At 29.4% G+C, this 12,185-nt stretch overlaps 1 protein-coding gene across 1 annotated transcript in view; it reads right to left on the bottom strand.

The window, feature by feature from the left end:
- LOC123262279 (coiled-coil domain-containing protein AGAP005037-like) overlaps positions 1-12,185 on the bottom strand; it is a 338,268-nt gene that overhangs the window by 98,723 nt on the left and 227,360 nt on the right. The window lies entirely within an intron of this gene.

The raw sequence follows: 12,185 nt of genomic DNA, 5'->3' as shown, positions 1-12,185 counted from the left end.
TGTGTGTGCGTGTGCGTGTGTGTGTGTGTGTGTGTGTGTGTGTGTGTGTGTGTGTGTGTGTGTGACTATGTGACTCGCTTATAAACTTTGAACGACTGAACCGATCGGAACGAACTAAACGGCGTTCCTAAAGACTTTCCTGAACTTAGATTTCCTGAGAATTTGAACTGATTCGGGAACGATAGGGATTCAAAGAAATCTTGGCAAAAATCTCAAAAACAAGAAAAACGCATTCTTGAAAGTGTTTTTTGGAATATCTTTTAAAACGGCTCTATCGATCAACTTCTAAAACTAATCCGCCTGCTTCTGCGAAAAACCACGCGCCGTGAACGCCGCCAATCCGGTCAAAATCGGTTTGATTTGTTCGAGATATATCGTGAATCTGGAAAGAAAACCGAAAAAGATAGCTTTTCGGGATTACATCTGAAATTTTTGGTTCGATCAATAAAAACCTGAAAATCACTTATGAGGATGATAAAACTGCGTCGAATGTCGCCAACCGCATGAAAATCGGTTCATTCATTTAAAAGTTATTGCGATTTGAAAATCAAAAAAATAGTGTTTTATTAAACTTCTATCAAACTTTTGAGCTCGAAGAGCTGAAAAGCATACAAAAGCTATTTTTTTGAGCTTGGAGAGCTCAAAATAATACACAAATTGTATTTAAGAGCTCGAAGAGCTCTAAAACGTCATAAGTGCAATTTCAAGCGTTTAGGTATAGAATTGGCGGGAAGTTGCAGGGATGGCCTTCAGGGTCAACTGTTTTCCTAATTTTTTATTTATATGTATAATGATATTTCTAAAATAAGAACCTTTATTTCTCAAAAATAGATTTTAATTTATCTCTAAGTAATAAAAACAGACGTATAATTCTCTTTTTCTAAAAGTAAAGCTTCTTTACATTCATGAAAAAGGTTAAAAAAAGATTAAAAAACTTTAATTCAATTAATATAAGCTAAAATTCTCGTAAAAATTTCAAAAAGTCATGAATTTAATAGATAAATTTGAAAAAGTTATTAAAAAATTATTGAAATCAGAAAGCATTGGGGTTCGGATACGAATATCTTTTAAACGGTTGGAGTAATCAATTAAACATATCAGACCTTTTTTGTAGAGCGTTAAATTATAATAATTTTTTGATCGATACTTACTGCTTTCTTCTACATCCATCTGATCTTCACTTGTATTCAATGGATGTACATTGTTATGAATGAATTCTCTCCTAGTATTGCTTTTTTGATTTAAGTATAATTTTTTAATACGATCATCGAGCATTTTTAAAGATTTTTGATTAACAATGTCAAATAAAATTTTGATTTCATTTTGAAATAATGATTGCTTTTTTTTTTGTGCGGGTGATTTTTTCCGTTTCAGGTTTTTTGTTATTTTTAACCATTTATCGTGACATCGTAGAATTTTTTTCACTGAATTTTCATAACTACAAGTAGGAATTTCATTATTTTTCCATAATTTTACAACTTGATCTACTGTATTTTTAGCACTCTGTTTTACTGAATACTTGAGAACGAAGCTGATAAAAAAATACACACATAACCTCTTTCAGCGTTGGTAACTTGAGTTCAAGAATTTTTGGCATAGGTATACCAATTAAAGGTATTTCCTTACTCATTGTAGATGTGTAAAAAATAAATAACAATTAAATTAAATAATATATAACAGTTAGCTATTATTTGATTATCACTACTAGAAGACTTTATTCAGGAACTCTAAAAATTATGTACGCAATGTAGAAATGTACATAACAGCATAGAGAAACAATTGTAGATGGCGCTAGTACGATAAGTTGATCAACAGAACTACCAATGTTTAAAATAAAATGCTCAGATTAACCGAAAAAATATATTTAATTAATAATTTTATGGGGAAGAAATTTAAAATAAAATTTTTAATAAACCAGTTAAAAAATAGCAAGTCGTGATTTTAAAGGCAAATTAAATAAAAAAAAATCTATAATAAAAGTTGATTGGAAAATATTATATACTTGGAAACAAATTAAATACAAAGAAAATACTTTAATTTTATTAATATAAGCTAAAATTCTCGTAAAAATTTCAAAAAGTCATGAATTTAATAGATAAATTTGAAAAAGTTATTAAAAAATTATTGAAATCAGAAAGCATTGGGGTTCGGATACGAATATCTTTTAAACGGTTGGAGTAATCAATTAAACATATCAAACCTTTTTTGTAGAGCGTTAAATTTTCTACAAAAATATTGCATATTTATTTGACAATTATTATTTTCCAATGTGGTAGGAAATTAATAAAAAAAAATTTTTTTTTGATAAATTCTTTGAACTTTGATCTCGGATATCTTTGAAATGGTCAATGTAATCGCTTATACATATCAGATTTTTTTTGTAGATCATTCAATTTCCTACAAAAATATGTATAAAGATGTGATTAAAAAATTGATTGATAATGAGATATGATTTTTTTTATAAAAGATTAACGAAAAATGTAAAACTGTGATGAGGATAATCTTCCTATCAATATTAAGAGCTCAAATTTGGTGAGAATTTTCGAGAGGTGCCTGAGAACCAACTTTTCAATTTCGAAAGTTAAAAAAAAAATATTCGATTTTTTTGAATCACCCTAATATATATAAACTTTTGAACCATATGCATTTTCCCACTCAGCTCGACTATAGTCGAAATATAGCAAAATTTTTTAAAAGTTTCATCATGAGAACCAATGCAATAGTTAGATTTCTATGAACTCTACTAAAAAGTATAGCAGCAAAAGTTGAACATGTTAATAATCGAGAAAATTAATTTTTTTAAAAACAAAGTAAATTGAAAGTGGTACAAAATATTGTTTATTATCTATCCCGTAAGCCCCTGAATATTTTCATTTCTGAAATTTTATATTTAATATGATAACATAATTTTTATTAGTAAAGTGTCGTTACTACCAAAGTAAGCGTAGCTAACGTAAGCCAGAACACCCATTTTCGGCCGTATTTTTATCCCTATCTATTGGTCCTACAGTTCTGGGAGTCGGGACTTTTTTTTAAGAAATTTCCTCCTATTTTTGAATCTTTTTTTAAATTTAATAAATATTGATGATGTTACTGTTAAGAAGGCAATAATGCGACTTACTTCCAACTCTGTAGGTCCGGATAATTTCCCAATTAAGGCGTATAAATGTTTAATATCGTTTGTGTTTGTTTGCCATTTGTTACATTGCTTTTTAATAATTCGTTAAATTCTGGCGTCTTTCCTAATGAGTGGAAGTTGTCGCGTATTGTCCCAATACCAAAGAGAGCAAATGTTGAGATATGTGCTGATTACCGACCTATATCGCTGACGAGTAATTTGTCGAAAGCACTTGAAAGATGCGTACATGATCAGATTATTAAGTATGTTACTGAGAACAATTTCATAGATGAGTACCAGATAGCTTTTAGTAAGTGAAAAGCTAATAAATCAGGTTATGAGTGTTTGTAATAGGGCAATGCGGGTTCTGGCGCATATATATATATATATATATATATAATATATATATATATATATATAGCTATATATATATATATATATATATATATATATAATTTATATGTAGTAGAGTGTACGGTGTGGCTTCTCACTCAGTTCGACGTTGTTGTTTACTACGGTACACATAACCTGCGTTTTATTTAATTTTGATGTGAAACATTTTTATTTTAATTTTTGACAATAAAATATGTGTGATAGTGATAACTCAGAAGATCAAAGTGATCAACCTTGTGCAAAGAAAGTGAAACTACACTATGGCATACTACCAAGTCATCGAGTAAGTAGATCGTATTTTTCAAGTGTCCATAAATGTAATACATTGGCCATATTTTTTATATTTAATTAATTGTATTCATATTAATCATATTAGTAATGATGTTAAGATTAATAATTATATAATTATATTAATATTATCTTCAGTTAATTATTTTTTATTATTCATGAAGGGAGTAGCAGCGGAAAAATTTATTAATAAAATTTATATTTGCAAATCTTTTAGTCATATGTTGCAATAATTAACTAAGATTGGAGTTCATGAGTATATTGAAGCCACACTCAAAATTTTTCTTTTCTTTATTAACCATTTTGTATCCTTATTTTTTTAAATATTTCAGTTCCCAACAATCATCACAGGGATCACAAAATATTATTATTGAGCTGGACGCCACCCTGATCAGTTAAACACAAGGCATACTATCAATGTTGTGTAAGACTTTATTAATCGAATAGTACCAGACTATTTTAATTTTTATCCCGCCGCTTCGATCTGGCCGCTGGGTGATGGCCATTTACCGCTGCAACAACACTTCACATGTTACTACACTCAGCATGGATCTAGCAGTTTAAAATGCTACAGAAGTTCATGTTTCCCAAACATCTAATGGTGATGTATTAGCTTCACATGTTAAACTAGGAGACGGAAGTGAATTATTCTATGATTATTATTTATACATTTCACCCAGCAACAAAATGGATCATATAATTTCATTTTTACATGAAAGGATTCCTTCCTTATAGTCAAAGAGGTTCAATAATTTTTAAAACGAATAAACATAAACTACCATTAATTTTAGCTGGAAATTTTTTAATGTAAGAGGTACACTGGAATACCGGAATCAATGCCATTAATGACATTTCTTCAAAAGAATTTCCAAATTGCAAATCAACAACAATCCAAGAGGTCTACTACCAAATATGGAACAACAATAGATGCTGTATTTGTGAGATATCTTGATAATGTTTCATCCAATACTTTTGTAACGTACTTTAGTTATCATCGACCAATCGTCACAGTAATACCGGCAGAGGAAACATCGAATATAACTATTACTGAAGTCTGATGAAAATATTTAAATTGTGGCCACTTGATATTAATATCGAATTTTTATATCACATGTAAACTATTAAATAAAGTTACCATTTTCTGTAAGTAATTCGTAACCCTTTCATTTTTCTATTAGGAGAAATATATTTAATTCCTATAATAATATTATCTTTTATGCATATTACTTGTACACACACGATGTTTCACATCTGCCAGGCGTCCCATGACGGCTCATATATTTTTTTTCAGAATTTTTAACAGGAGCTTAGTTTGGGCACTTCCTCTGAAAATTCAAAATTTGGCCGGAAGTGCCCAATTAAATCTTCTGCTAAAAAATTCTATGAAAATCAAATTTATCGTCTCACCCTAAAATATCTTAGGAAATGCCTAAATACAGCTGCTTGTAAAAGCGGAACTCAAAATTCCAATTTTAAAAGGTTCTCCACGGGAGTTACATTTTGGCACACCCTAATATATATATATATATATATATATATATATATATATATATATATAGCATATATAGCATATATATATGCTAGCTATATATATATATATATATATATATATATATATATATATATATATATATATATATATATATATATATTAGGGTGATTCAAAAAAACTTTTTAATTTTTTTTTCTAACTCTTACCCTCTCAAATGTTTCTATTTGATATAAAAAAAATCCTTACTAAACACGATCCCTATAGCTCAACTCTAAATGGTCGCTTTTTATATTTTAGTTTTCCATTTAATTAATATGGGAAAAATTCTTTTTTGTTTTAAATTGAATTTACACATAATTTACGCAATTTTTTACAAAAAACGATTTCATATTCTTAAAGTAGAGTCTTTGAGCTTTACAAAACTCTAAGACAAAGTATTATGATCTCTACAAAAAGACTAGCTACAGCCATTTAAAAATAACTAAATTTCGAAATTTAAAGAAATAGTTGGCAATTGGGTCATTCCATGTCAGATCGACAAATAGTTGGAATCGATCTCTTTCGATTTGGACAAATTTTTATCAGAAGTTTTCGTTTATCATAAAATAAAGTTCTGCCAAAAGAAAAACAATAAAAAATTTTTTTTCAAAAGATATGCAAATTCAAAATTTCGCAATTTTTTCAGTTTTTCAATTTTGTTTTTGTAATATCTCGAATGCTATTGTAGATATAGGAATGGCCTTTTGTTTGTTTAAAAGGGGACACTTAAGGTTATTGATAAAAAAATATTTTAGAAAAAAATTTTCAAAAGTGCCAAATTTGTCAAGTTTTGAATTTTTGAAAATCGTTAAAAATGACGATCGAAGTTAAAATTTTAGCTCAATTTTTTTTGTATGATAATACATAGTAATCATCTTAAAAAATTCTGAAATTTTTAGAAAGGTGTTTTTTTTTTTTCAAAAATATCAATTTTTAATTTAAAAAAAAAAAATTTTTTTCGTTTTTTGCAACTTCTAAATAAGGTGAAGTTATGCAAATACATAGTATTGTAATTTTGAGGATTAAAACTTGAATTCGTCACGTGGAAATATTGAATAATAAATTAATTTCAACTTTTTTTTGATTTTCCATGCGTTAAGGATGACTTTGAGATCATGTCAAAAAAATAAAAAAAAGTAAAAATTTGTCTAAATCGAAAGAGATCGATTCCAACTATTTGTCGACCTGACATGGAATGACCCAATTGCCAACTATTTCTTTAAATTTCGAAATTTAATCGGCTGTAACTAGTCTTTTTGTAGAGATAATCATATTTTGTCTTAGAGTTTTGTAAAGCTCAAAGACTCTACTTTAAGAATATAAAATCGTTTTTTGTAAAAAAATTGCGTAAATTATGTGTAAATTTAATTTAAAACAAAAAAGAATTTTTTCCATGTTAATTAAATGGGAAACTAAAATAAAAAAAAGCGACCCCTTAGAGTTGAGCTATGGGGCTCGTGTTTGGTGAGGATTTTTTTTATATCAAATAGAAACATTTGAGAGGATAAGAGTTAAAAAAAAAATTTAAAAATTTTTTCAATCACCGTACTATATATATTAGGGTGGTTCATTTCCGCAAAATTTTTTTTTTTCACTGCTCATGCAAAATATTAATCTACATATAGAAAAAAAAATTTTCGCCAAGTTTGAGCTCTTAATATTAATTTTAAGTACTTACAATTTAAATTTAAAGTTGTACTATTCAAAATACATGTAAAAAAATCTTTTTTTTTTTTTTCAAATTTCTAATGCTTTCCCGGATTTTACAATATTGCAGATCGGTTTAATGGACCTTGTGGGGAATTTCACGTTCTTCAAAATAGCCTTATGTAAGCAACGCTATTCTTATTGCCGAGGCTGAAGGCTGTCGAGTATCGTGAGGCCCGAGATCTGTGACGTAAGGTCTTACCCCCAGCCCGTGAAAAGACTCGCCCCGACTCAACGAGGGTTGAGAGGATTACGAGAGAGAGAGATTGTTAGGGGCATTCCGACGCCACCCTTCATGAGGACCTCACGCGATGGGTCCTAGTACAACGTCACCCAGTCATTGTCATCCCTTAATTATATTGGCTTCATTAGCTGTCTCATTCCGTAGTCATTGTCGGGTTATTACTTGTAGATGTATAAATAAATATGAGTGGTATACAAAATATAAACCTCGAGTCTTACACTTAGTTTTTTTGTGTAACTCGCACTGGTTCACCAGTAGAAGTCGTCAAAGTACAGTTTTTGAAAAAAATATATTTTCTTTTAATTTTTCGAGCAAACCGCCAAAAGTAGGAAAAAAAAGGACTGACTCATAAAAAAAAGTTATCCGACCCATATTTAATGAATTTACAGCCATTTTTATACCGGAAAATGTAAGGAATTGATAAGTACTAACTCATAATGTTATTTAGATTTATTTTTTCTATATATTACCATTATATTTCCTTACACTAAGAACTTTTTAAAAATTATTATGATTTCTAACTCCCCGGGAAAAAAAGTTTAGATCTGCTCTGATCAAATTTGATCTTAGCAGATCAGATTTAATCTAAATTTAGATCTAAGTAGATGTGGACAGATCTAATTTGATCTGCTTAGATCAAATCATATCAAGTTTGATCAAAATGAAATTGAAACGTAGATATGAATAGATCTGTTCTGATCAAACTAGATCCACTTTGATCAAATTAGATCAATCCAGATCAAGTTTGATCTTAATGAAATTAAAAAGTAGATATGAATAGATCTGTTCTGACCAAACTAGATCCGATCAGATCAAATTAGACCAATTCAGATCAATTTTGATTAAAATTAAATTGAAAATTAGATATAAATAGATCTGACTTGATCTATGCAGATCTAATTTAATCTGATTATTACGCGGAAAAAAAAGTTTAGATATGATCAGATCAAGTTACATCAAATCAGATCAAGCTTGATGAATATATGTAATCATAAAGGTGATATAGATAGATCTAATTAGATCTGCTCTGATCAGAGCACATCTACTTGGGTACGACTTTTTATACTTTATATTCTAATAAATAGCTCTTACAAATGCACTAACTTTGATCACGTTTTTTTATTTAATAAAAATTATAACCGGATGTTATTGTTTCAATAGAAACTTTGAGTATTCTTCTTTACAATCACGTGCATGAAACCTGGTGATAAGTAATTTATTTATTTGTAATTAATCATCAAAATTGTTGAAGATCAAGAATTTTCAATTTTCAAAAATTTATAACTCAGAAACTATTAACTTACGGCAAATTTTATAAGAGTAATTTTCATCTTAAAATTTCCTAAAATATTGAAAAAAAAATCTGATCTCAAAAAAAAATTATTTCTCAAATAATTGTTTAAACAAATGGCTATAAACAATAGATGGCCCGGAATTTCGCAAAAATGACTGCGATATTCGGTTTCAGCGGGTCAGAATACATAAAGTAATCATATTTTGTACACCGACCTCAAAATTTTACGAAAAGATAATACAGCGCCTACACTATTATCTGAAGAGTAACTCAGTCAGGTACTTCTAGTAGCTGACTGGTACACTCTGGGACTGACATGCATGAGGATCCAGGTTCGAATCCCCAACATCGCAAATTGTTTTTCAACGATAGCTCGACTTTAAATCACGGAAAATTGATATAAAATACATTATTTCTAATTTGCAAGTAAAAATAATATAAATTTTACTATTATTTTTATTTTATAAACTTTTTTATAAATTGATTCTGTTTCAATCGAATCAGATCTGAACAGATCAGATTTGATCTAATCAGATCAAATTTGATCTGGACAGATCTGGCCAAAATACAGATCTGCTCAGGTCTGATGAATTTGATCTGATTTGATCAGAGCAGATCTAAACTTTTTTTCCCGGGTCATAATAAATACAAAAAAAAAAAAAAAAAAAAACAAATTCATAAATAAACTACAAGAATAAAATTGTAACATAGATCTTGCAATTTTTCAACATTTCTATCGTTTAGCAAAAAAATAAAAATGAAGACTATTTAATTTTTTGAAGCAAAATTCCAAAATTAGCAAAAAATTTAATTTTTTTCATTGCCAACTTTATTCACGCCGACTTTATATAAGTAGAAATCATTCTTTGAAAAATTTCACCAAGCAGTCCCGAGATGGCATATTCTAACATTGCTCTAGTTAATTAGCATAATATTACCGTCTCTATTGTCTTTGTTAACGGGTTTGATGCTTTATGGCATACCTAACCTCAAAATAATTTTCTCATTGTTTGTTAACGATTGTATTAAGTGATTAGTCCGAAAATCAAGTGACGCTGATACTAAAAAGTGAAGATGGACCATCCATCTTTGGGCTTGAATAAAATCTACTAGTCACTTGACCTAATATGGCATAAAAACTTTTACTAATATACAATCTGTAGGTCTTAAAAATATCATGAATAATTTAATAGCCGAATAATTACTATATTACCATCGTAGTACGTAGTTTGGGAAAATAGAAGAGAGAGTTAGTAAGTATCGATAGTATAAGAGTAGACTGAGAAAGGAGATGGTGGAAGAGGGCCCGGTAGCTTAACTGGTAAAGCTCCTGATATGTTATCAGGGAGATCCAGGTTCGATTCCTGGCTTGGTAACCAACCCCAATTATTTTTTCAAAGTCTGTCTTTACTCTCATTCAATTTTCTTTCACTATCTTTCACTTAATGAACATCTTTATAACTCGAACAGATACCACAAGCTTCCAGCCTTACTAGTATTCAAGTTCGATGGATTTCCATCGAACTAATGGGAAGAGAGAATATAGCTCTCGTGTAACGGAGTGTTACAGTCCCTGTATTACCCATGTGTGGTTCCTGGCCTGCGCCAGTTAGTTTATCGACGGATTACCGGGCGCTCTGCTCCGAAGTACTCGCGCCTCTAGCTATAAGTAATAAATAAGTCCCCGAGGGGAAAGCGCCGGCGCCGAGAGAGAGATTGATTGATTGATTATTTAATCATGCCAAGGCACAGGCCAAATGGCAATTTTAAATACAAAAATATTTACAACTTACATAATAATAACAATAATAATAATAAGTACATAAGGTATAATCTTAAGAGACTATAATTAGAACTGATTCTATAATTAGAACTGATTCAACTAACATCTCCATATTTACGCTCTCAACTAAATATTAACAACTTAGATACTAATATAAGCATCAAACTAAGTTAGTTAAATTAACGCTTTCAAATTAACATAAAGTTTTCTGATAAATAAATTTTATTTATTAATTGTCCAAATTCAGTAAGTAATCAAAAACTTTATTTTTAAACACTTCACTGCTACTCGAATTCACAATTTCATCGGGTAGTTCTTCCCACAGACGAATCACAGTTACTATAAATGAATGCTCCATATAGGTAGTAGCAAAATGAGGTAATTTGAAAAAGGAATGTTTTTTAGCTGCTAACCTACTGGAACGTCTGACATCAGTGTCTTCTATGAACAGCTCTCGCAGGTACTTGGGTTTCTCAACTTGAAGTAATTTATAAAAATAACAACTCATATAGTACATTCGACGATACTTTACAGATAGCCATCCAAGTTCTCGTCGATAAGGTGTGATATGCTCATCTTTCTTCAGATTAAAGATAAATCGCATTGAGGAATTCATTGCACGCTGAAGTTTTGTGTTATTGTCGGATGTTGAATCTATCAGTACAACCGTACAATAATCAATTAGCGGTAAAATGGTTGCTGATACTAATAATTTTCTGATTGGGAATGAGAAGATGTTTTTCCGTACTTTAAGACAATGCAGAACTGAATTCACTTTACTGACTATCTGAGTAACGTGATAATTCCAAGATAAGTTTCTACTTATATTGATTCCCAAACACTTAGTAGAGTTAACGTAGGGTATTATGACACCATTTACAACTACAGGTGGTAGATCTATGTCCTCAAGTTGTTTCAATTTACTATTTGAACCCAAAATCATAACTTTGGTTTTAGACAAGTTTATCTCCAACCCATGCTCTTTTGCCCAGTCAGCAACTGATTGTGCATCAACATTGACTTGCCAAACAGCTTCATTCAACTGATATAAAAAGAAGTGCAAGAGTATATATTAGACTGGGCCAAAAAAATTAACTATTTTTTTTTTTTTTTTGTATATCGAAAATATTATTTGGGATGACAAAAAAAAATGTTGTGAGAATTTGAGCCCTTCATATTTATATTAAGAGGTCTATCATCGCAACTTTTAATTTTTTTTTCCGGAACGGGTTTTTGTCTCATAACTCCTAAACCATCGAGGTAAATGAAATAAACTTAGATGTTTTTTGAAGCAAATTTAATTGTCTACAAAAAAAGACTGATTGAAATTTTTCGTCAGATGAACCGTTTTCTTATAAACACGCCTTGAAAATTGATAAGATTTCAGAATTTTATTGTTTAACTTTGGAATTTTGTAATTCACTTAAAAATTAGTATCCGGAAAAAATTCAATAGAGATTCTTGAAGGGAATTTAATTTCCTACAAAAAATGTCTCTTAACATTTTTAGCTAAATTCACTCCTTTGAAAGTTATTCAAAGTTAAAGTTGATGTCAAAATAAAATTCTGGTTTTTCGCTGTAAATTTAATTTTTTGAGCCCATTGAAAATTTTGATCTTTTATAGATAATAATTTGTATTTGATGAACAGAATTATGAAAAATTTGAAAAAATCATAATATATTTTTATTTATTGGCATTGAAAAGCTATTTTCTGCAGAAAATTGCATTTTCACTGTGTTTTGATAGTTTAAAAATAACAATCATGTTGTTTTCTCATTGAAAATTATTTACTTTTTATTTAATACAAATTTATCTACGAGAATCCG

Source organism: Cotesia glomerata, linkage group LG3 (assembly GCF_020080835.1).
Source record: "Cotesia glomerata isolate CgM1 linkage group LG3, MPM_Cglom_v2.3, whole genome shotgun sequence".
Classification (NCBI taxonomy): Eukaryota; Metazoa; Arthropoda; class Insecta; order Hymenoptera; family Braconidae; genus Cotesia; species Cotesia glomerata.
This window is presented reverse-complemented; position numbering and strand designations above follow the sequence as displayed.